Below are 26,499 nucleotides of genomic sequence, written 5' to 3' on the forward strand. Positions count from 1 at the left end.
CCGATCGATCCTCCTACCAGAAGGAAACAGAACCGATACATCCTCGTATGTACGGATTATGTCACAAAGTGGTGTGAAGCTAAATCCCTAAAGCGGGACGATGGTAACAGCATGGCCCTGTTCATGTACGAGAATATCATCACCCGTTTTGGTAGTCCCTTAGAGCTGGTAAGTGACAGAGGCACTCATTTCCTCAACAAAGTCATGGAAGAGTTGACAGAGTTGTATAAGATCCGCCATCGCAAGTCCACTCCCTATTACCCCAGAGCCAACGGCCAAGTCGAAGTCACCAATCGTATCCTCTGCTCGATTCTGACAAGAACAATTGCTGCACATCGTCGTGATTGGGACGATCGACTTACAGAGGCCCTCTGGGCGTACAGAACCTCCCATAAAGCAGCAATGGGACAGACACCTTTCCAGTTGGTGTATGGTACAGAAGCTGTTTTTCCTGTTGAACTGGAATTGCCCTCTTTGAGAGTGGCTATCAAAGAGCGTTTGGGGGACGATAATTCACTGCAACGCCGTCTCCTGCACCTGGAATGTTTGGATGAAATTCGTAGGATGGCTCTACAGTGCATGGAAGCCACGCAAGCCCGACGTAAGGCTTACCATGATAGCTTCATCAAGCACAAAGAGTTCAAAGAAGGTGATTTGGTCCTAGCTTATGATTCACGCTTTGGCAATTTTCCTGGCAAGCTCCAGCAGCGGTGGATGGGCCCCTATAAAGTACTTGCAGTCAACCCTAATGGTTCTGTTCAAGTGCAGACCGTTGATGCCTCTGATGATCCCTTTCTGATCAATGGATATCGCCTGAAGAAGTACTTCCCTCCTTGGGGATCTTGACAATTACGGACACTTGATCCTTTCCCTCGTTGGCACGGCACTGTACTTCTTATGATGCTACTTTTGATAGCCGTTCTTCAATCACTTCTGATGAAGAGGGTGCAACCCTCTGTCCCCTCCAAACCCCCTTCCAGTCTTGATTTCTTATCCTCTATTTTCCACTAGCGACAGTGGCGAGGTTGGTCTTGAGACATGAGAAACGCCGCCGGGGGAGGGGTAGGAGGCAGCAGGCGCTGGCGAGGGTAGGAGGGGCTGCTGGCGGGGGGGTTGGGGGGAAGGAGCAAGAAGGCGAGGAAGGGCGCAGGAGGAAAGAAGGGCGTAGGAGGAGAGAGAGAGAGAGAGAGAGAGAGAGAGAGAGAGTCACGGGCGGTTGGGGGGAAGGGGTGGGTAGTTAGGGGAAAGGGGTGGGGGCCCATGGGGGGCCATGGGGTGGGCAGGTGGGGGGAAGGGGTGAGGGGCAAGGGCGCGTACCCCCGTCCCGCGCGCGTGCGCGGGGCGGGGTAAAAAAATTTGCCATGACGGGATTGAAATGGCGCGGGAAAGACGGTACGGGTTACGCGGACACGACCGGGGCGCGTGGAGACGCGTAAAATCGAAAAAGGGTGCGTTCACGCGCAAAACGGACGCGAGAAAAAACATGAAAATAAAGAAAATTTAATAACTCCCAATCCGGACGTCAAAACCAAATAGCGTAAAAATGAAAAGTGGGCAGGATGACAGGGAGAAAACAAGGAAAATATGGGACGGGGGTTCCGGGAGGGATAAAGGGCGGTCACGTGCAAAAAACACAAAAAACGAACCAAAAACGCAATTTAAAAATTAATATCGAAAAATCCGTGCATCGGAATGAGGTGCAGAAAACTGTGCAGAAAGATGTGCCCGACAATCCTATCACATCAAAACATAATTCCGACTGAGATAAGACGCGTTCACATGGGAAAAACCCAAAAAAATAAACCCAAAAATGGGATCAAAAATTAATATCGAACAAACCATTCACCGGAATGACATGCAATAAGAAGGAAAAATGTCCGCAGGAAGGGGTGGCACAGGGTTATCACGTTAAACCGCAGTTCCGGCGGAAATAGGAAGGGTTCACATGTGAAAAACTCCAAAAATACTCCCGAAAACTCATTTAAAATTTAATAAGTAAAAATCCAGAAGTCGAAAAAGGGTGGAGGAAAAAGGAAAAAGGTGGGGGAAGGCACAGGGGACACGGCTGTCAAATCAAATTGGAATTCCGATGCAAATAGGGCAGGTTCACATGGAAAAATGTCAAAAATACACACGAAAAAGTCTTAAAAAACCGGAAGATTAATAACGGACAAACCATGTATCGAAATGATGCGGAATAAGAAGGAAAAATGTCAGAGGAAAAGCGGTTGTCAGGGCTATGACGTCAGATCACAGTTCCGAATCAAGAAAAGCGCGTTCACATGGAAAATTGGCTAAATTGCGTAAAATGCTTCAAAAATTAATAATTCAAAAACCGTGCACTGGAACAGGGGTAGGTAAAAAGGAAAAATGGACCGTTCAATGGGAGGAACAGGGCTGTAAGGTTGGATGGGGACTTTGGTGAACGTAGGGTGCATTCACATGGCAGGACCTCAAAATCAGGGAATGAAGGAAAACTGCAAGGAAACAGCCCCAAAGGTGGGTGGAACATAACCGGGTGGTTGGGAAGGGATCCCATTAGGGTAAAAGCAAGTCATGGCATACATGCAGGCACAAGATAAGGCATATGCAGAGGGGTATGCAACATAGACGCGCAGGGACGCGTCCCCACACTTAAGACCTTAACGGATAGGGTTAACCGAGCAACAGGGACCTCGGACCACGCGATAGACCATTCACTAACGTCCCCACACTTAAAACATGACCGTCACTAAGAAACAGAAGTTGTAGGGTTAGAAAAACTTGACCCGTTTCGTCAAGAATCAAGGTTGAGTGTCGACGGCACGTCCAGTGTGGTTGTCGACGCTGGAGGGACCAAGGCATCTTCTCGGCACACGTCCGTCATGGCAGGGACCACGCGGCAGCACCCAGGGAGGTAGCTGATGGAAGGAATCGCAGGAAATTCGTCGATGATGAGGGATACTACACTCAACTCACAGTCACTCAATTGGAATGAAAGAACAGTCACTCGCCCCATGACTAATATCTCTCGAGGAAGAATGATTAAAAACCCATATCTCATACCCGGTTGAGGAATCTACAAGGGGAAAATGGTGCAAAATGAGTATGCCAGGGTGCACGATTGATGGTGCATTAGTGCATCTAACCCGTCTGGCATAGGTGCAAGAAGAAAGGCAAGGGAGCCTTACAGTGCAGTGTACAGAACAGGGTGACGTGTCTTGTGTTGACGGTAGAGACTCATCCCGTGGGTGCATAGGGAAACGGGAACATACCTGACTCCAAGTGTCGTAACGTCCCTCAATCTCACCTCTCGGTAATTGATTGAAGAAACTCCAGTCACACTCATCCCACCCTCTGTCTCACGCTCTGTGGATAGATACAGGAGGGCAGCCTTTTCCTGAAACCCATTGATGTAATCCTCACAGTCGCTTGTGCAAAGGGTGTATGCCTTGTGCGCAGTTGATGGTGCAACTGTGCATCCCGCCCTGTGCCGGCATACGGTGCAAGAAGGAAGGCAAGGGAGCCTTATGGTGCAGTGCACAGGGACAAATTGTGCTTTGTGCTTTGAGAGGCCCATCCCGTGCATGCAACACTTCACTCACACTTCTCACCTCTCATTCGATTTGAAGGGAAAAAACTGGTCTCTCGCCCCACCCTCTGTCTCACTCTCTATTGATAGATACAGAGGGCAACCGTACTCACTTCCCCATCCGGTTAGGATGAAAGCTCACATCACTCAAGGGGTTGTCGATGAAGATCGCGTCATCAGTTGTTGAAGAGGCGTACCCAGGGAGGTAGCCATCAAATCGAACATTGTGTTGGATAGGAACATGTCGTCGGCTGGAGGACAGGTAGTCACTTTGCAAAGAGACCCAGGACGCAGCGTACCAAGGGAGGCAGCTTCGGAATTGGATCCTGGAAATATCAATTAATGAATCCCTTTCTGGACTGCTGGGTGTTACCACCTTTTCCACAGCCAGCTTCTCGCCCAAGGGTGTTTATCACCTTTTCTTGGAACGAGGCCTGCTATGACAGGGAATTGCTTCCTTTTCTCTCATAACAGATTTGTTTTGTTTTTTTCTTTTTCTTCTTTGTTTTTTTTTTCTTTTTCTTATTTTCCCCTATTCCCGAGGGTGTTTCCACATTTTCTCGAAGAAGAGGTCGGCATGACAGGGACCTAAGTCCTTTTATCCCATGACCGATATGTTTTGTTTTTTTTTTTTCCAATATTGAGCAAGGGAATGGTAGAAAGACCATTTGTCAGAACCCACCTCGCCACTGTCGTTGGTGGAAAATAGAGGATAAGAAATCAAGACTAGAAGGGGGTTTGGAGGGGACAGAGGGTTGCACCCTCTTCATCAGAAGTGATTGAAGAACGGCTATCAAAAGTAGTATCATAAGAAGTACAGTGCCGTGCCAATGAGGGGAAGGATCAAGTGTCCGTAATTGTCAAGATCCCCAAGGAGGGAAGTACTTCTTCAGGCGATATCCATTGATCAGAAAGGGATCATCAGAGGCATCAACGGTCTGCACTTGAACAGAACCATTAGGGTTGACTGCAAGTACTTTATAGGGGCCCATCCATCGCTGTTGGAGCTTGCCAGGAAACTTGCCAAAGCGTGAATCATAAGCTAGGACCAAATCACCTTCTTTGAACTCTTTGTGCTTGATGAAGCTATCATGGTAAGCCTTACGTCGGGCTTGCGTGGCTTCCATGCACTGTAGAGCCATCCTACGAATTTCATCCAAACATTCCAGGTGCAGGAGACGGCGTTGCAGTGAATTATCGTCCCCCAAACGCTCTTTGATAGCCACTCTCAAAGAGGGCAATTCCAGTTCAACAGGAAAAACAGCTTCTGTACCATACACCAACCAGAAAGGTGTCTGTCCCGTTGCTGCTTTATGGGAGGTTCTGTACGCCCAGAGGGCCTCTGTAAGTCGATCGTCCCAATCACGACGATGTGTAGTAATTGTTCTTGTCAGAATCGAGCAGAGGATACGATTGGTGACTTCGACTTGGCCGTTGGCTCTAGGGTAATAGGGAGTGGACTTGCGATGGCGGATCTTATACAACTCTGTCAACTCTTCCATGACTTTGTTGAGGAAATGAGTGCCTCTGTCACTTACCAGCTCTAAGGGACTACCAAAACGGGTGATGATATTCTCGTACATGAACAAGGCCACGCTGTTACCATCGTCCCGCTTTAGGGCTTTAGCTTCACACCACTTTGTGACATAATCCGTACATACGAGGATGTATCGGTTCTGTTTCCTTCTGGTAGGAGGATCGATCGGACCGACGAAGTCAATACCCCACTTCTCAAACGGCTTCAACGGAAGGATAGGTTGCAATGGCATGGCACTTGTCTTCGTGGGTTTCCCCATTCTTTGACAAGCATCACATCTTTTACAGTAATCATAGGAATCTTTGTGAATTGCAGGCCACCAATAACCTGCTAGCAGAGCCTTCCTGGCCGTAGCTTCTCCTGCAAAGTGACCTCCACATGGCTCGTCGTGGCAAGCCTTCAGAACAATCCCAATCTCATCCCCTGCAACACATCTTCTGAGTACTTCATCTTTGCCTTTCTTGTACAATGCACCGCCTAGCAGGGTGTATGGAGCTGATTCTAGCATGAGCTTCTTCCTTTCCCGACTAGAAATACCAGGAGGGTACTGTTGGGTTGCCAGCAGATTGGCAATGTCTGCATACCAGGGAGTGACAGTTTCTACCAAGAATAAGGAAGCATCAGGGAGGTCTGGATCATCCTGCTCCTCGTCTGCAGTTTGTGGGTTACGCGACAGATGATCAGCCAGAACATGGGAACGACCAGGCTTAGTAATCACCTCAAAGTCAAACTCCTGGAATAAAAGGAGCCATCTCATCATTCGTCCTTTCACATCTGCTTTGTTCATCAAGAAGTACGGGGCCTCATGATCCACATAAAATTTAAAGTGGGTAGATAGGAGGTAATGGCGAAACTTCTCCAGGGCAAACACCATTGCCAAGCACTCCAGCTCGGTCACTGTATAGTTTCGTTCCCTATCAGTGACTTTCCGGCTTGCATAGTAGATTGGTTGATCCAGCTTGGAGGAGCCCTTCTGGCAGAGGACAGCACCTAAGCCTTCAATTGATGCATCAGTGTGTACATGGAACTCTTTCGTCCAATCAGGAGGTTGCAGAATGGGTGCCTCAATTAGACACTGCTTCAGAGTGTGGAAGGCTTTGTCACATTCTTCCGTCCAAGTAAACTCTGCATCTTTCCTCAGAAGCTTGTGCAAGGAAGTTGCCTTTGTTGCAAAATGGGCTATGAACCTTCTGTAGTAACCCACATGTCCTAGGAATCCCCTCAACTGCTTGAGGTTGGTGGGTGCTATCAGAGCTGCAATCTTTTCAATCTTTGCAGGGTCTGTTGATATCCCTTGTGCTGAGACAATGTGGCCCAACAGAACTCTAGAAGAAACCCCAAAGATGCATTTGTCAGGGTTGAGGGAAATCCCATACTCCCGGCATCGGTCAAAGCATTGTTCCAAATGTCCCCAGTGTTCACGGATCAAACTATAGACACAGAAGTCACCCAAATATACCTCAATAAAGTCGTGCAGATGATTTTGAAATGCGGCCATCATGACTCGTTGAAAAGTAGCAGGGGCATTGCAGAGCCCAAATGGCATCACTCGGTAAGCGTAGGTCCCCCATTCTGTGGTGAAGGTTGTTTTGGATTGGTCTTCTTCTGCGATTTGGACTTGGTTGTATCCGCTGAATCCATCCAGAAGGGAATAAAGCTCATGTCCTGCCACTGTGTCCAACAGTTGGTCTGTGAAAGGGATAGGAAAGTGATCCTTCTTTGTCTTGGAATTAAGCTTTCGAAAATCCACACATATTCGCAATTTGCCATTCTTCTTGGGTACAACCACGATGGGTGAAACCCATTCACTATTTGCCACTGGATAAATGAACTCGGCTTCTAGAAGCTTTAGCAGCTCCGCTTTCACCAATGTGGAATAATTCGGGTTCATTCGCCTCTGTCGTTGCCGTACTGGCTTGGCATCAGGCTCCAAGTCAATATGATGTTGACATATTGTGGAATCAATCCCCTTTAGGTCTTTGTAAGACCATGCAAACACGTCCAAATTTTCTTTCAACAAGTTGTACAAGGTTGACAACTCCTCTTCTGGGAGGTTGCTACCCACCTTCAAGTGGCGTTCAGTGCCTTCTGAATCCACAAAGGTTAACTGCCTTTCACCTTCTACTTCACGTATGAAGGTCCCGCGGACTGCTTCTGGGTAGAGATCCGACTCCTTCAAGGGAGTGGTGTCCTCCTCTGATGTCCCACTAGAACTCACTTCTTCTTTTGGTGGAGACTTATGTTGCTCCTTGAGATGTTGGAATGGGATAAGGGCCGTTTCGGGTTTGGTTTCAAAATTAATTAACTCTTGGCTTGAAGACTCATCTTCTGATGATGACATATCCAGGAACGTCACATAACAGGGACCCTCTGATGCCTGTTGGGTTGGTGGGACTGGTGCTTGTTGGCACAGTGCATCATCATCATCTTTCTTTGGCAAGGATGAGTTAGGACGGCAGGAGCCACACTTAAAAGACGGCTTGCTCTTCTTGATCCATTTCTTATAAAGGTTTTGCATATGAGAAGATCCATTTACCAAACCAAATGGTACCATTGCCATTCTGTCCCGTAGCATGAGCTCGTCTGCTTCTGATGCTTCTGGAACTTCTTCCTCAAATGTATCCTCTTCAGGTGGGATAGACTCTTCCATTTCACTTTCATAATCTTCTTCGTCCATATCATATCCATCCTCTTCTGTCTCTGTCTCTGTGTCTGCTTCTGTCTCTGCTTCTGCTTCTGTAGGAGCTCTGTAACAGAAGAACAGATTCTCTGTTTCCTCTCCTGCCTCTGTCTCTGCTTCTGCTTCTGTTTCTGCTTCTGTGTCTGTTCCTGCTTCTGTTCCTGCTGTGACCATGTAACAGGGAGAGCAGTACATCCATGCTTCTATCTCACTATCAGAAGTGATTTCAGAAGTCATTCCCGATTCAAGCAGGAAGTATTCACCCATTGATAATGGCTTTGCATCTTTTGGAAGTCGGCTTACAGTATCCACTGTTAAGGAATGTGCCACTGTTTTCTTGGGAAGGATCTGTTTGACAGCATCTTCGTCTGCTGATGTTCCATCTGTAGCCTCATTAGGGGAGTCAGAAGATAATTCTAAGGAGGTGGATCCATGTCCTTTTTGAGAACCATACAGTTTCATCACCACTTTGTTGGGTCCTCTACCCAAGGTCAAAGTTCCTTTAAACCAATCCGTCCTTGCTCGGGCTTCAAAAAGCCATGGTCTACCCAGTAACAGAGGATAGGATGTACCATAAGAGTTTGGCTTCACCACCAGATAGGTTAGCCAATAATCTTTTCCAGCCACTGTAGTCTTCACATATGGGAGAATGCCCAAAGGCTTGATTCTACTCTGATCCGCCAGTCTGATGAGCCATTGGGTGGGTTGCACACCTTGTAAGCCTAGATCCTTCATTGTGACATCCGTCATAATGTTCACTTATGAACCTCCATAAATCAGTGCATTTGCAATGAAGCAGCCTTCTATCCACGCGCCAGTCTCTGGAGTACCCGGATCTAAAAAGGCGTTAGCTACGTCCACTTCTTTTACAGGCTCTGGAGCCTTGTTGGACTTTGTTGCTGTTGAGGGAGCAATCCTTAAGCCACGTCTTCTTGTCAGTATACTTTTGAATCTTTTCCGGCAACTGGGAGACAACATCAATAATTGTCGGAATGTAAGGTTTGGTTTAAAGGTATCTAGATCTCTAACTAGATCGTATTCCTTAATAGGATCCACTGGCTTCTCTAACCGGTTAGGGAATGGGGCAACACCCATTTTCATTTTCCCTCTTTCTTCCAACAGAGGAATTATAGGAACTTCTTCTGCCACTTGTGGCACGTCCTCCTCTTCTGTATCCTGGACCTCTGGTCCTGCCTCTGTAACTGTCTCTGTAACTCTCTGTGGCACTGTAGGGCTCTGTACGGCACTGTTAGGCTCTGTTCTGTTCTGTTCTTCTGGTGGAAGATTGAACTTCACTGTTCTGGCAGGAGGGTTATTTTCTTTCTGGATAGGTGGTTCCTTCTGCTTTGCACGCATGATGGCAGCAACTTCCAATTCCACTAAATTGGAGGTAGGCTCTTGGGCCTTGGACGGACTATCAGTAGCACTGTTTTTCACTGGGGCTGGGCTTGGACAGTCTTTTGCAGTGTGGCCTTCTCCTTTGCATCGACTGCATAAGGGCTTGTAATCCACTGACCTTCGAGGATTTGGACAATTTGGTGAGATGTGTCCCTTTTCTCCGCATCTGTAACACTCCACTTCTGATCTCTGACCACCGCCAGACTGTCTGCCTCTGTAACTTTGGGAAGGAAATCTTCTGGGTCCGAAATTAGGACCAAACTCTCTAGGCTTGGGTCCAATGTCCTGTGTTGTCATTTTGGATTCCAGCAAGTTGAATCTTGCGTCTTCTTCCTTCCTTCTCCTATCATGCATCTCCTTCAGAGAGCAAATGTCCTCTGTATGGTTCTTCTGCAAACAGTAGGAACAGAAGGCTCCAGGGATGGTTGGTTTTCGTGTACATTCAGTGGCTAAATGGCCTGCTTGATGACACTTACCACACCAAGTGCTTGACCGCATCACATCTCTTCCTGCTCCTGCAACGTTGGATATGCTCGCTGTGTTCACTTTCAACGTCTGTAGCTGCTCTGTAATCACATCCATCAACTCCTTTTTGATGTTTGCAACTGAATTGGATAAATAATCCTTCAAGATTTCTCCTCCTGACGTACTGGTAGGAGGGTTTTGAGGAGTTTCTGTAATCACTGCATAAACTGGTTGGGCTGGTACAGAGGGGTCTCTGTTCTGGTTCTGATTCAGAGCTCCTGTTTGAACTGTTGGCTGTTGGCTCCAGTTGGTAGGATTCCACTGTTGTTGCTGATTTGTCATTGAGGAAATTGGTTGGGACCATTGTTGTTGTGGTTGAGCCATCATTTGAGGCATGGATTGTGGCCACTGTGGATTTGGTGCACTGTACTGTGATACGGGGGCATCTGTTGGTAGGGGTAGGGAACAGTCCCTGGAAATGCATTTGGTGGATACATCATTCCTGGCATCAGAGGAGGTAGGACTCCTCTTCCTGTATTCATCGCTAATCTAGCTTCCACTTCATCGTACAGTCTTGCACCTTCTGTTGCAGCTTGCAGGGTGGCTGGTCTTTGTAGCTCCACAAACTTACGGACTTCTGGTTGTAATCCTCTGAGAAATACCCCCTTTTGAATGCCATCATCTAGATTATGGTTAGTCCATCTCTTCAGGATGGATTCCATTCTTGAGACATAAGCTTCTACTCTTTCTCCAGAGGACTGACTTAGGTTCATGAATTCCTCTCGCATCCGCTCTTCAAAACCTTCACGCCTGAATTTAGTGAGGAAGGCCAACTTCAGGTCGTCCCATATGCCAAAAGTTCCTGCTGCTTGTCTCTCATACCACTGAAACGCCGCGCCCTTGAAAGTGGCGGGGAATATTGCCAACCAATGCTCAGGGGTTCTGGCATTGTTAGCCACACACGCTACCATAAACTCTGCTACATGAAGATCGGGGTCTTCATTGTACTCTCCCTTAAAAACTGGCAATGGGACTACATTCGCTGGCCTGTCATCAATATTTCCAGGACGGATCTGGCTTGGAAGTGGACCTCCAGCAGGAGGAGGAAGGGCTTGATGTGCCATTGGGACTTCTGTAAAGAGTTCCGCAAGGGCGTCAAAGGCAGCTTCTGCTGCGAGCTCGTTCTCAGCCTTGATTTTTGCTTTCTCTCTTCTCACGTACCTCTGGACTCGTTCTAACGCTTGCCTTTTTATTGCATCATTCATCAGGGGGTTGGCTCCACTATGTTGTTAGTGCTCCACAGAGGGTTAACAGAAGGCCTCAGTCTCTGTAGGACTCTCTTGCCAACATTTCTTCTACTTCTTTCTTTTCAACGTCCCTGAATTCTGCTTTCATGCCACTACACAGGGGAAGGTATTCGGTTCTGAAGGTGTCAAAATGCATACGTCTGAGCATTGTGGTGGTGCCATCATCATAGTAATGCCAGCTTCTGATGGTTTCAACAGTGTATGTTGTGAAAAACACTTTGTCTACCAACTTCCAGTGGGTTGCTAATTGAACAAACAGAAGATTATCAGTACACCAAGCATCCTATGTATCTTGCTGTTGAGCGTCCACGAACAAATTCCAACTCTTTTCCTTCTTGTCCCTGTGAACCTCTACAGACTAAGACTCCTGAAGCTTCTTCACAATCTCCCACTTGATGTTGTCTGGAAACTTTTCAATAAATGCCAAATCTTCCATGGATGGTCATTCTCTCTGTTTCTGCTCTTCAGTTCGTTCCCAAACAGTTTGCCACCAAGATGCAAGTTTCTGCTACTTCAACAGAAAGAGGAAACTGTCCACCACATAGAGCATGCATCATGATGGTGATGTGTTTCCGCCATTGTGGGATGAACTTCTTGTGGAAAGTGGCTTTGATTACGAGGAATTCCAACTCTTCAGTGGAAGAAGGAACTTTACAAACATCCATTGAATTCTTCTCTTCTTGGCAATGCCATTTCCTTCATTTACAGCCTCTTTTGATGCTTGTTGATGGCAAGTTTCCCCGGCTGCGCACCAAAAACATGGAGCCCCGAGAGGAACACCAAGGAAAAGGGAATTCTCTTGCAAGAAAATCTATCTTGTAACATCAACAAGCTTGTTTATCATGTTTCATATGATCACAATGAATAAAAGAACACCATGCACAACAAATCTTCATGCAGCATCATGTAGATCTCCCACGGATTTTAATAGAATCAACCATATTCTTCAACATCTTCACAAAATCCATCAATAGAACAAAGAAATCAAAGAAATACACCATCTTGGAATGGAAATACATCACATAGTATTCATCTTCAATATCTTCATAGTCTTCTCTCTCAATCTCTCATATACAATCACTCTATTTGAGTAGAATTGGCTATCTCTGACTCTCTCTCACACACTCCATCAATAATACATCATACCCTCACTACAATCTCTCAAAAATCACTCTCAATAATCACTCTTAGGTCGTGGATACCCCTCCCAAGAGGTATATCTGATATGAAGGGTCACCAGAGCCACTACAGTGTCTCTTCATAGCTCACTACTGTCACTTCACTCTAGTCTTCTCTTGAGTCTTCAGCAGCTACTTCTTCCACTTCTTTCAGCTCTTTTGCACTTGTATTCACCTCTTTCCAAGGCTAGAAAACTTTCCCAAAGTCACACATACATTCCACAGAACACTTACAGAAGCATACAGAACAGTCTACAGAACAGTACCAGAACAGCTACAGTACAGAACAGAACAGAAACAGAACAGAAGCAGAAGCTCTACAGAAGACCTACAGAAGGTTACAGAAGGTTATCAAAACCACATAACTCACTCTCAAATCATTCCAAACTCTCACAAACTATTCAATAAACTTTCACAATATCTCATTCTTCATCAATCAATACTTCATCCCTCCTTACAGAAGACAATCAGAACAAAACAGACCAAAACAGAACAAAACAGAAGGTATACAGAACCATTCAGAACCTATCAGAACATCACAGAACCATCAACAAACATCATGAACTTCCAAAACACAATCAATATCATCTAAAACACTCTCAAACCACTTCTAAATCAATCAATCATCTCATAAAATCAACCATTCAGCTCTCAAAAACAACAAAAATCAGCCAAAAAAACAAGTCATTTCAACACTCAACAAGCAACCATCTCATCAGTCGTCCTTTAATATCTGCTTTGTTCATCAGGAAGGACAATGCTTCATGATCCACATAGAACTTGAAATGTGTTGACAGTAAATAGTGTCTAAACTTCTCTAGTGCAAACTCCATTGCCAAGCACTAAAGCTCTGTCACTGTGTAGTTCCGTTCCCTATCAGTGACCTTTTGGCTTGTATAATATATTGGTTGATCTAATTTAGAGGGGCTCTTTTGACATAGAACAGCACCTAGCCCTTCAACTGATGCATATGTGTGTACATGAAACTCCTTCGTCTAATCAGGGGGTTGTACGATAGGTGCTTGGATAAGGCATTGTTTTAGGGTATTAAGGCTTCTTCACAGTCATCAGTCCAAACAAAATCCACACCTTTCCTTAGGAGCTTGTGCATAGGGGATGCCTTGGTTGCAAAATGTGCAATAAATCTTCTATAGTAGCCCACATGGCCAAGAAATCGTCTCAATTGCTTGAGGTTTGTTGGTGCTGTCAAGGCAGCAATCTTCTCAATCTTTGCCGGGTCTATTGCAATCCCTTATGCAGAGACAATATGGCCCAAAAGAACTCCTGATGAGATCCCATACTCTTGGCATCTGTCAAAACATTGCTCTAGGTGTCCCTAGTGTTCACGGATTAAGCTATAGACACAAAAGTCATCAAGATACACCTCAATGAAATCATGCAAATGATTCTGGAAAGCAATCATCATTACTCGTTGGAAGGTGGCAGGAGCATTACAAAGCCCAAACGACATCACTCTATAGGCATAGGTCCCCCATTCTATGGTGAAGATTGTTTTGGATTGGTCCTCTTCTGCAATTTGGACTTGGTTATATTCGCTGAATCCATTCAAGAGGGAATATAGCTCATGGCATGCCACTGTGTCCAATAGTTAGTCTGTAAAAGGGATAGGAAAATGATCCTTCTTCATTTTCAAATTGATCTTTTGAAAATCCACACATATTCCAAGTTTCCTATTCTTTTTTGGTACTACCACAATGGCGAAACCCATTCACTGTTAGCCACAGGATAAATGAACTCGGCTTCAAGAAGTTTCAATGATTCATCCTTCACCATAGCATAATAATTAGGATTCATATTTCTTTGTCTTTGCCTTACAGGTTTGGCATCAGGCTCTAGGTCAATGTGATGTTGACATACTATGGGATCAATCCCTTTTAGATCTTTGTATGACCAAGCAAACACGTCTAAGTTCTCCTTTAATAAGTCTCGCAGGACCACTAGTTCTTCTTCTGGAAGATTGAGACCCACTTTTAGGTGATGTTCAGTACCATCAGTATCCAAGAACTTCACTTGTCTTTCACCTTCCACTTCACGGATAAATGTCACACGTATTGCTTCTGGATAGAGGTCTGACTCTTTCAAGGGAGTAGTGTCATCGTCGGATGTTCCACTAGAACTAGTGTCCTCCTTCTGAACAGATGACTCATTTGTTTGTTTTGATTGCTGGAAGGGTATCAGAGCTTTGTTTGCTTCTGTGTGAGTAGTGATTTCTTCAGGACTTAGGGATCCATCTTCAGAGGATGCATCTAGGAATGTCACATAGCACGGACCTTCTAGAAGTCGTGGCTTTGATAGCTCTGGCTTCTATTGACAAGGGGCATCATCATCATCTTTTCTCTGGACTAAACAGTTAGGCCGACAGGAGCCACTGGTGAACTTAAATTTTATGCCTTTGATTCATTGCTTATGTAGATTCTTCATGCTTTGTGGTCCATTGGTCAACCCAAATGGAACCATGGTCATTCCATCCAACACCTTGAGATCTTCGGCCTCTGAGGTCTCTATAGGGACATCAATAAGATCATCCACTATCAGAAGAAATTCTTCATCTGTATTTTCATATCCTGCTTTGTTTTCTTTCTTATCATTTTCATCCTCTTCCTCTGGAGGCTCTGTCTCTACTTCTGTAGAGGCTCTGTAGGAGAAGAATTGATCTTCTGCCTTTGCGTCTACTTCTGCTTCTGCTTCTCCTTCTGTCTCTGGCTCTATCTCTGTTACTATCTCTAGCTCTGCTTCTACTACTGTCTCTGCTCTGTCTCTGCTCTGTCTCTTCTCTGTCTCTGTTACTGCCATGTAATAGGGAGAACAATATATCCATACTTCTATTTCACTGTCAGAGGTGATTTTAGAAGTCAATTCTAGTTGAGGTAAGAGGTATTCTCCCATGGACAAGGACTTTGCTTCCCTTGGCAGTTGGCTTACAGTGCCCACTATTAGGGACCGTGCCTCTGGTTTCTTGGGAAAGATCTGCTTAACAGCCTCTTCGTCTCCTGATGTACCATTTATTACCTCGTTGGAGGAGTTAGTTATGACTTCGATGGATGTGGATCCATTGCCTTTTTGCGATCCATACAATTTCAACACCACCTTGTTGGGTCCTTTGCCTAGGGTTAGGGTTCCTTTGAACCAGTCCGTCCTGGATCTTGCTTCAAAAAGCCAAGGTCTTTCAAAAAACAGAGGGTATGAGGTCCCATAAGAATTTGGTTTGACCACCAAATATGTTAGCCAATAGGGTTGTTTTTACGTATGGGAGGATGCCCAACAGTTTAATTTTGCAACCCTAAGTCCTTCATTGTCAAATCCGTCATTATGTTTACTGATGAGCCTTCATCAATCAATGCATCTAAAATAAAGCATCCTTCTATCCATACACGAATCTCTGGGGTTCGAGGATCTAGGACAGCGTTAGCCACATCTACCTCCTTTACAGGCTCCGGGGCCTTATTGGTCTTGGTCACTGTTGAAGGAACAATCCTTAGTCCATGTTTTCTTGTCAAGATGCGTTTGAATTTCTTTCAGTAGTTGGGAGACAGCATCAACAACTGCCTGAATGTTAAGTTAGGTTTAAAGGTGTCTAGGTCTTTTACCAAATCATAATCTTTGATAAGATCCACAGGCTTCTCCAGCCTACTGGGGAATGGGGCTACACCCATTTTCATCTTTTCTTTTTTTTTCTAGTAATGGTAGCATTGGCACTTCTTCTGTTTCTAGAGGTGCTTCTGTATCACCTATCTCCTGGATCTCTGGTCCTGTTTTTGGGACTGTCTTTATGACTCTCTGTGGTAGTGCAGTGCTCTGTACTGCACTGTTCTGTCCTATACTACTCTGTCCCTCTGTTGGCACGTTGAACTTCACAGTCTTGGCAAGAGAATTATTTTCGTTCTGAACAAGTGGTTCCTTCTTCTTGCCATGCATGACAGTGGAAACTTCCAAGTCTACCAAATTGGAGGTAGGATATTGTACCTTCTGTTGGCTACTATCAATGGCATTGGCCTTTACAAGGGCTGGACTTGGACAGTCCTTTGCAGTGTGGCCTTCTCCTTTTCATCGGCTGCATAAGGGCTTGTAATCCACATATCGTCTAGGGTTTGGACAATTCGGGGAGACATGATCCTTTTCTCCACACTTGTAACATTCCACCTCTGATCTCTGACCACTACCATACTATTGTCCTCTGAAACTTTGAGAGGGAAACCTCCTTGGACCGAAATTAGGACCAAATTCCCTAGGTTTTGGTCCAATATCATGTGTTATCATTTTGGATTCTAGCAAGTTGAATCTTGCATTTTCATCTTTCTGTCTTCATTTGTGCATCTCTTTCAGAGAGCAAATATCCTCTATATGGTTCTTCCACAAAACAATAGGAATAAAAGGCTCCAGGAATGGTTGGTTTTTGGGTACATTCAGTGGCTAAATGTCCCACTTGATGACACTTTCCGCACCACGTATTAGAACGCACCACATCTCTCCCAGCTCCCGTAGGAGTGGATATATTGGCAGTATTCACCTTCAATGCCTATAGTTGCTCTGTAATCACATCCATACGCTCTTTCTTGATACTTGCAACTGAGTTGGATAAGTAGTCCTTTAGATTTTCACCTCCTGAAGTACTTGTAGCAGGGTTTTGGGAAGCTTCTGTAATTACTGCATACACTGGTTGGGTCGATCCAGAGGTCCTCTGTTTTGGTTCTAATTCAGAGCTCCTATTGAGACTCGGGATTGCTGATTCCAGTTGGTAGGGTTCCACTGTTGTTGAGTCACCATTGGAGAAACTGTTTGAGGCCATTGTTGTTGTGGTTGAACCATCATTTGAGGCACTTTCATCTGTGGTGACCACAGTGGATTAGGTGCATTATACTGCGGCACTGTTTACATCTCGGGATAGGGGTAGGGAACTTTCCCTGGAACTGCATTTGGTGGGTATACCATTCCTGGCATGGGAGGAGGTAAGACTCCTCTTCCTAGAGTCATTGACAACCTTACTTCAACTTCATCATAGAATCTTGCACCTTCCACTACAGCTTGCGAATTGACTGGTCTTCTCAATTCCACAAACTTGCGAACTTCTGGTTGTAGGCCTCTAAGAAACACGCCTTTTTGGATTCCTTCATCCAAATGATGGTTACTCCATCTCTTCAGGATGGATTCCATTCACGAGACATAAGCTTCTACTCTTTCTCCAGAGGACTAACTTAGGTTCATGAACTCCTCTCGCATCCGCTCTTTAAAACCTTCACACCTGAATTTAGTGAGGAAGGCCAACTTTAGGTTGTCCCATGTGCCAAAATTTCATGCTGCTTGTCTCTGATACCACTGAAACGCCGCGCCTTTGAAAGTGGCGGGGAATATTGCTAACCAATGCTCAGGGGTTCTAGCATTGTTAGCCACACATGCTACCATAAATTCTGCTACATGAAGATCGGGGTCTTCATTGTACTCTCCCTTAAAAACTGGCAATGGGACTACATTTGCTGGCCTGTCGTCAATATTTTCAAGACAAATCTGACTAGGAAGGGGACCTTGAGTTGCCATGGGGACTTTTGTAAAGAGTTATTTTATAGGACGTCAAAGGAGGCTTCTGCTTACGAGCTCGTGAGGGGCTTCAATCTCTAGGGGATTCTCTGGCCAACATCTCCTCTACTTCCTTCTTTTTAACATCTTTGAATTCGACTTTCAAACCACTACAGAGGAGGAGATATTCCGTTTTGAAAGTATCAAAACTCATTCTTCTTAGGATCGTTGTTGTGCCATCATTATAATACCAGCTTCTAAGGGTTTCAACAGTATATGTTGTGAAAAACACTCTATCTACCAACTTCTAATGTGTTGCTAATTGGATATTATCAGTGCACCAAGCATCCCACGTATCTTGCTGTTGAGCATCCAAAACAAATTTCAACTCTTTTCCTTCTTGTTTTCGTGAACCTCCATAGACCACGACTCTTGGAGCTTCTTCACGATCTCCAACTTGATGATGTCTGGAAAATTCTCAATGAATACCAAATCTTCCATGGATAATCATTCTCTCTGCTTCTGCTCTTTAGTTTATTCCCAACACTTTTGCCACCAAGATGCAAGTTTCTGTTGTTTCAACAGGAAGAGGAAACAATCCACCACATAGAGCATGCATCATGATGGTAATATGTTTTCGCCATTGTGGGATAAAATTCCTGTGGAAAGTGGCTTTAGCAATGAGAATCTCCAACTCTTCAATGAAAGAAGAAACTTTGTAAACATCCATTGAATTCTTCTCTTCTTGGCAATGCCATTTCCTTCATTTTCAACCTCTTCTGATGCTTGTTGATGGCAAGTTTCCCCGGCTGTGCAACAAAAACATGGATCCCCAAGAGAAACACCAAGAAAAAGGGGTCTCTACTGCAAGAAAATCTATCTTGTAACATCAACAAGCTTTTATTTCATTCTTTTGATGACCAAAACAAAGAAAACAACAATTCTTCACGCAGCATCATAGTAGATATCTCCCACGGATTTGATAGAATCAACCATAATCTTCAACATCTTCATAGAATCCATCAATAGAACAAATAATATAAAGGAATACACCATTTTTGAAAGAAAATCAATCACATAGTATTCATCTTCAATGTCTTCATAGTTTTCTCTCTCAATCTCTCATATACAGTTACACTATTTTGATAAAATTGATTATCTTTGGCTCTCTCTCTCTCTCTCTCAACAGTACATCATCTCCTCACTACAATACTCTAATAATGACTCTCAATAATACTTCTTAGGTCATGGATGCACCTCCCAAGAGATATGTCTGATGTGAAGAGGCACTAGAGCCGCTACAGTATCTCTTCATAGCTCACTACTCTCACTGTCACTCCAGTCTTCTCTTCATAAACAAGCCCAAAATAGGGGCAAAAAAGAGCAAAGTGGACAAAAAAGGGGTAAAAATCCACCGATGTCAGAGCGTTTGGGGTCGAAAGTCTAACGCGGGGGTAAGAGAAATTAGGGTGAAGGGAGATTCAGGGAGAGGAGTACACGAAAAAGAAGGGCTCAAAGAAATAGAAGATGTAGAAGAATACTCACATAGGTGAAGCCTATTAATTTATTTTTGCATTATAAGAAGATAAATCTCTTGTAGAAAAAAAAGTTCATAAAATAATACCTTCCTCTATGCTGCTTAGACCACCAATCTGATGCTTTTGTTGGCTCCAAAAGAGGGTAAAATAGCAGGACACTTGTCTAGAATTCTGCTAGATCACTCCTTCATCTCCTAGCTCGAAGTGCTATTCACTGCCTAAAAACTGCGATCGCATGTTGCGCAATTTTAGAAATCCTTCTTTTTACATAAAATCCTACCAAAATGGCTAAAAGGTACATGCTTTCTTTTACAAATCATTCTATTCTACAAGTTGTCTATAGCTTTTGGATTTTTTACAAGAGATAATATCTAAAATATCAAAAATTGGTCAAACTTGTCCACAAATCTAGTATTTTTGGACCATCCACACTATGGGTATTGACATTAATGACTAATATGGCATTGACTCTCTAGATCAATAAGAAATCCAAATGATGATGTACTCTAGAGTTTTCTTTACATTGTGTGCGTGTAGCAGTACGACATCCACCCCCTCCTAACATGCACATCCTTTGGCATGTGCCAAAGTCTTACAGATCTATAGTGTGAGAAGAAGTATCCTCTGCCATGTCAACGTCTTCATCTTCTACCTCTTCTTCTTCCATATTCTCATGTTCATGCTTAGTATCCAACTCCTTCAACTCATATGTTAAAGACTCCCTACATTTAAAGGGTTTGATATGTTTTCCAGCCCTACTAGAATCTTTAGAGCTATCCCATCCATCTCATTTAATGCATAGGTAGCATTGTCAAAAACAAACCTTACCACATATGGACCAAACCACCGCTTTTCCATCTTCCGATTGACACTATGATAATTTTCCAAGATGGTGTCATAAACCAGCACCCAATCCCCTTCTTGTATAGCTCGTGGTCGAAGTATGTGTTGCTTGTCAAACTTCTTCTGATCCTTGTAGTCTTCAACTTTTTCATGGCTGTCTCAATGTCTTCAGGCCTTCTTTCTAACTGTCTAATGCATAGGACCATCAACTCTTCTCTATTCAAAGCCTCCTCCCATGGTAGAACACTCCAAGTAGCAATAGTCTCCTCAAAAGGCATGATTGGATATTGTCAATACATTAATTCAGCAAGCATATACCCTGTAACTGCATTATGAGTGGTCCTATCAGCCCACAAAGCAAAGGGTAACATTCTTGGCCACTCTTTCATCCTACCCTTGCATGACTTTGCTAATGCCTTAATGATAGGCTAATGACCTCTTTCACTTTTACCATTTGCTTCAAGATTGTAGGCTAAAGTTAAAGCCAGCTTGATACCCAATCGTGAAAAGAAGTCAGGAGCCTCATCCGCATCCAATTCTCCTCTATCTGCAACCACTTTACCAACACAACCATACTTGCAAAAGACTTCTTCCAAAAATAACTTGCAAAATACTTGAGTAGTCTTTGTAAGAGCTTAATCCTCCACTTGATTTGTCAATTCTTGTTGTGCAAGCACAAGATATCTCATATTCCATAAACCTATAGGCATGGTAACCAAATCAACTACCCATTTGTAATGCATAGACAATGGATAGCTTGGTTGCAACCCATCTCTATGCTTTACCATGGAATACATCTTACAGATATTGCATGATTCCAAATGATGCTCCACATATTTATACATGTTTTGCCACCAATACCTCTCTGATCTTGGAAAATGTGCCCCAAACTCCTCTATGTCCAGCCCATAAGCTTTCATGAAACTCTTGCATCACCTATTGTTGAGAAGCCCTATCTCCCAATGCATGTACTAGAGCTCCTCTCTTTTTCTTTGCATGCTTCCATAAATATCCATCTTTCGAGAAAAACCCATAAGATTTTCTTTTAATCCTTTTGAATTCAGCTTCAGACCACTCAACCTTCTTTGTCATGAGGCTAAGATATTGGCTTATTTTTAGCCAATCATCCTCATACAACTCTTCCAAAAATTGTATTCTCACTGAAGCATAACACTGATGATGCTTTCTCTCTGCTGCCCATATCGTATTCATGGCTATAAGCTCTCTTCTTACTACTGAAATCCTTGTTACAACATTTGTACCTGTAGTAATAGCAACTACATACTCATTCCCTACTGTTATAAAGTTGTTTTTAGCACCTATCACATCATCCTCTTCATCTTCCATCAACTCCTCTTAATTTTCAAACCTTGCATGTGAAAGCTTGTCAGCCACGGGGTTTTCTCTACTTGCAATATGTTGAAAATCAGGGTTAAGTGACTTTATATATGCAATCCACCATATGGCAATATCAAGAGTTGAGCAATTCACTATCATGCCCAATAGAGGTAGACAATCAGTCTCTACCACTACATGAGCTCCCATAAAATACTCCATGTTACACTTAAGGGCTGCCACTACACCCCAAAGCTCTCTTTTGACTTGAGAGTACCGCCACTGCCATTCATTGAGGACCTTTTCTCCAAATCAAATGGCATACATATTCCCATCAGCATCTCCTGACCCACTATCCAACCAATGCCAACTGGGCTTGTATCCACAATGAGAATAATAGGCTACCCATTCTCATAATTTTCTCTCTTCATTGTTGGGGCTGAAATCAATAATCTCTTTAACTTCTAAACTTCCTTCATATGTTGTTTACCCCACCAAAACTTTTACCCTTTTCTCAAGAGCTGATGTAAACTTTTAGCCACGTGAGAAAAATGTGGAATCCATATCAAGTAAAAGACACATGCACCCAAAAATCTCCTCACCTCAGATACATTTGAATATGTCTCCTACATCCTGCTTATGGTATCAACCTTTATTGGTGAGGGCTTTCTCCCATATCGTCCACACATGTGTCCAACAACTAATACTTCATCCACTCCAAAAAATGACTTTTCTCCTAACAGAGTCAAATGCACTTCTTCAAGACGGCTCAAAATCCTATCATAATCGGAAATATGATCAACCGCAAATCTTTTGCATCCTTGTTCATTCAACTCTTCATACTTCTCATGGATATCACATCCTTTGATCGACACATCATCAAGAAAGGGTAAGGTCAATTGAGGAATATACTCCCTCAAAACTTTATGCATAGCATTCATCATATCTACCACTAAATTGGTTGCTCCTTGTGGAAGATTTCACATCCTAACCAATCCAAGTGGTGTCTTCATGGTAGTGATATCCCAGCTTTCTAATGCAAGCTGGAATTGATCATATCATGTATATGAATCTCCCAAACAGTAAATTTCGTTGCCTGCAAATGCTTTTGCAAATTCATCCACTATCAAGCCTGATCCAACATTCATTATGGTGACTTTATTAATTGGTTGCAAATCCTATAGAAACCTCAAAGAACCATTCCTCTTCGGAACAATAAACCACCGATTTGAATATGGAGTTGAAGAGGGCTTCAAAATCTGCATCCTGATCTTCTCTTTTAAAAGCTCTAGTAGCTTAGGCAAATATGCCCGAGGTACTGGAATAGGCTTTAAATTCCATGGCACATGAGGTACTCTAAAGATCACCATAGGTGCAACTATGGTCGCATCAACACATCCAATTTCATTTTGCTGAAATGCAAAGGCTTTCCCATGCCTTGCCAACATCAGTAAGAAACAAGATCTTTTTGCAGGAAAAATAAAGCTTGTATCACCAATTTTCAATTTTTGTAAAGTTTCAGCTATAAATTTATGTCCTACTCCATGTGGATCCCGTAAACTAGGCTGTTGAGTCACTTTTTCAGTCAACCCATCACTTTCAGGTGGTAAAGGCAAAGCCACAGGCTTAACCTTCTTTGCAATTGTTTTGTACTTTGTATCCACCCTTGCTTCAACCCTATTTTGCAGCCCATAACATTCATGCTCAACAAACTCTTGAATGACTTCATATATCTCTAAAGTGTCAACATATATTAACCTCTTTTTTTGCACTATTTTTAACATTAATTATTGTGGAAATTTCAGCCACTGTATCAACATCAACCAGCCCTAAAAACAACCCTCAAATATCTTCATTTTTAGCCATCAAACCATATGTCTGCAACTCATTTTCAGTCCATCCTACATATTTCTTTTCAGCCCTACACATGGTTAAAATATTCTTAAAATTGCCAAGACTACATCTTGTCTATTCTTGTAATCTAGATTTAAACACAGTTTTTCCCTTTCTTGGAGGCATAATCATCTTCCTACAGGCACTGCCATAGCCTCCACTTACAACAGCGCTATCTAAAAACCCTTAAAATCTTATGCATTAGGTGACATAGGATCATCTTGCAGCCGATCCTGATTGTGGGAATGTGAGAGAGGAGTTTGAGTCCGAGATGTGCCTAAAATTTGCCAAAAAATCTGGAATTTAGGGAAAAAATATTTAACATCGAAGGCGGCGGCTCCAGCTAGGACGATTTTAAGCACCAAGTGAAATACAACTTTTAAAAGGCGCCCGAGGGACACTTGTTGATTTTTGATAATTTTTCAGACTACCGTGCGGGTTGTCAGGAGTTTCAAGTCAATGCGGGATGTCAAGCCGGACGTGCAGAAATTTACAGCACTCGAATCAGATGCCGGACGGGGAAATGGCCAAGGAAATGGCCAACACATGGTCAAGATTTGAAAGGCTAGCCAAACTTTGGGCCAAATGGGTTGTGCCTTTTGGGAGCCCACTAAAATTTTATGCCACATGACATTTAGTATGAAATTGTGGAGAGAGAGAGCATGAAGAAGATGACGCCTGCTGCGCCCGAAATTTGCGCCCCGTTGTTGGTGGATAGAGATGGCAGGCTGAATGTAACCCCCTTGACTGACATTGGCCCTTGATTTCCCTCTATGGGCTAAGCATATCGCCGTCCTTCACTCATCCAATGGTGGCCTGAATGCAGAGATGGAAATCTAGTCTTTCTCTCTCCTCCCTCTCTCTCCCCTAAGGAGCTGTTCTTGTGTGCAAGAGGAAAATGAAGAATGGTGAAGATGATGGACATTGAATGTGGGCTGACCCATAGTCCCGCACCAAAACCGAGATCCCAAGACACGGAGCCTAAGCGGTAATTTAATTTTTATGAATGAAAAATGAGTTTTTATGCTATTTGATTGATGAAACATTGTTCCGATGGGCTGGTTATGCATTATGATTTTTTTTCTATGAGTTTTAACAGTTTATGATCTGAAAATTGGAAAATCATAAGTCATATGGCTGAAATTAATGTTATAAAACCCGTAAAACACGTGTTTAAGGGGTAAAATGGAGTTTTTTTGCAAAATAAATGGGAAATATGAGACATAACACCTACAAAACCTTAAATTTTGCTATCCAGGAACCTAAGGGCCATAGCTCACAATCAATCTTAATTTCTAGTCGTTTTTTATTGAAGAAAATAGAGAAAAAATACCAAAAAATGGTGAAAAATGGGTTTTAAATGGGAGAAAATTAGGAAACGGTAAAATAAAAATTCCAAAAAATTACATGTGTGTTTGTGCAATGTATAATGAAGGTAAATCACGAGGTTGGACTCGGCTTACCCTCGTTTCTATGTTTCCATTCATGTTTATCGCTTTCTTTATAAGGAAATACACATAAAATGACATTTTCACCTATCAATGAATACAAAACATTAAACGGTAGGGTGAGAGGGGAGGTTGAGCATCAAAATATAAATTAAAATATATTTTGTGTTGCATCATGCCTATAGGACGTTGTTTTTGTAACGTGTCCACTAGTATCATCCAGCACACGTCTTAGCAGTCCATCGGAAAGGATGTCTAGAAAGCTCCGCCCGGCACTCCCATGGAATGTTACGGGTTTTGCGATCTAGGTCTTCCCGTGTCTGCCACGTACGGGAAGTATCCTGGCCGTTTCCACTTAGGATCGACTGGAATTAGGGTTTTTCTGATGGGTCATTAGCTAACAGCAACTAGCGTCAGACCCGAGTGAACTACTTTACGCAGAAACGCCAGGTCCGAAGCGGATTCACGCTGCACTTGGTTCAAGGAGAATGGGAAATGAGAGGGATGCAAAGCTCAACCTCTCTGCCATAAGGCATAGTCCCATTCCCTTCCCCTAAAACAGCGTAAATCGGGTAAGACGTAACTTTAGGTCATCGTTCTCGTTATTCGTTTTGATGATGATGATCATTCCGCTGTTCTTCGAGATTTTTGAGAAAAGTTCCCGGCTAACCGGGACCACCCAACCGTAGGACGGACCCATGGCCCATCCTCCGCACTTTCCTCGGTTTGTTTTAGTTATGTAATTATCTAACACATTAATTTGACATATAACAATAAGCTTCTTTAATTAATCCCTTTAAGCACTGGTTCCTTCACGTAATCTTATCACATGACATAGAAAAACAATATCAAGCAAGTTCTTTTTTTACATTTCATCATTTTATCATTGAAATACAAGGAGTTCCGCCCATAGGCTTGTCCATAATCCGCCCGAAGGCTATCCAATAATCCCTAGGGATCACTATTCCAAGCTTCTGCCCGTCAACTAGTATGCGAGCCTCGAGATCCAATCCCGAGTCACGTTAGCCTCTTGTGCAGGACCCGGAAGGCAAGGGATTTACGGCTAGAGCCCCCCCTGGCACCCAAGCGTCCTCCTACTCCAAGTAGAGCTCAACGGAGAGACCTCTCGCGGCGGGTTCGGTCCACATTCCCGGCGCGATCAACAACCCCCTTGGTTAGGGTCAGGTAGGCAGTCGGGGGTAACTGAAGCTGCCTCTCCCTTCAGGCCTTTAACCTGAAGTATAGGTACTCATTTAATTTGTAATTCATAATTCAAACAGAGCCCTAAAATCTCTAGCAGGCACAAACATTTCCATTAATCAACCCAGTTGTTTGGCAAACTGCTAAGGAAGTGTTCTTTCCTTTTTGAGTGTATCAGCACTCGTTCCCAAGGTGTCTTGTAAATTGGCAAGATCTTTTACATTCCGGTGTAGGGCATACCCAACTTGGTTAACCCTAAAGTTCCTTAGATATGCTAGTTTCCGGTTTACAACTTTCCTTATTTAGAAGGATATCCAAAAATACGTCTTTTTGCAAGATAACTTGCGTAGGGATCTGCCATCCTTGATGAGGGTTTTTTTACCCTCTCTCCTTGTGAATCAATCACAAGACTAAATGATTTCGTACTTGTTGCGCAAGTCCTGCGATGGAGTAATCTGTTTAGATCCTTTAAGCTGACATATATCAAGCCTAGGGTTTCTCTTTTTTTTTTTAAAGAACCTTAGGGACAAACCCTAGTTCCTTAACTTTACGAATTTTTTTGTCCCTACAGTAA

This window comes from Lygodium microphyllum, chromosome 28 (genome assembly GCF_053477565.2).
Source record: "Lygodium microphyllum isolate KBCC chromosome 28, Lygodium_microphyllum_v1.1.10, whole genome shotgun sequence".
In the NCBI taxonomy this organism is placed as follows: domain Eukaryota; kingdom Viridiplantae; phylum Streptophyta; class Polypodiopsida; order Schizaeales; family Lygodiaceae; genus Lygodium; species Lygodium microphyllum.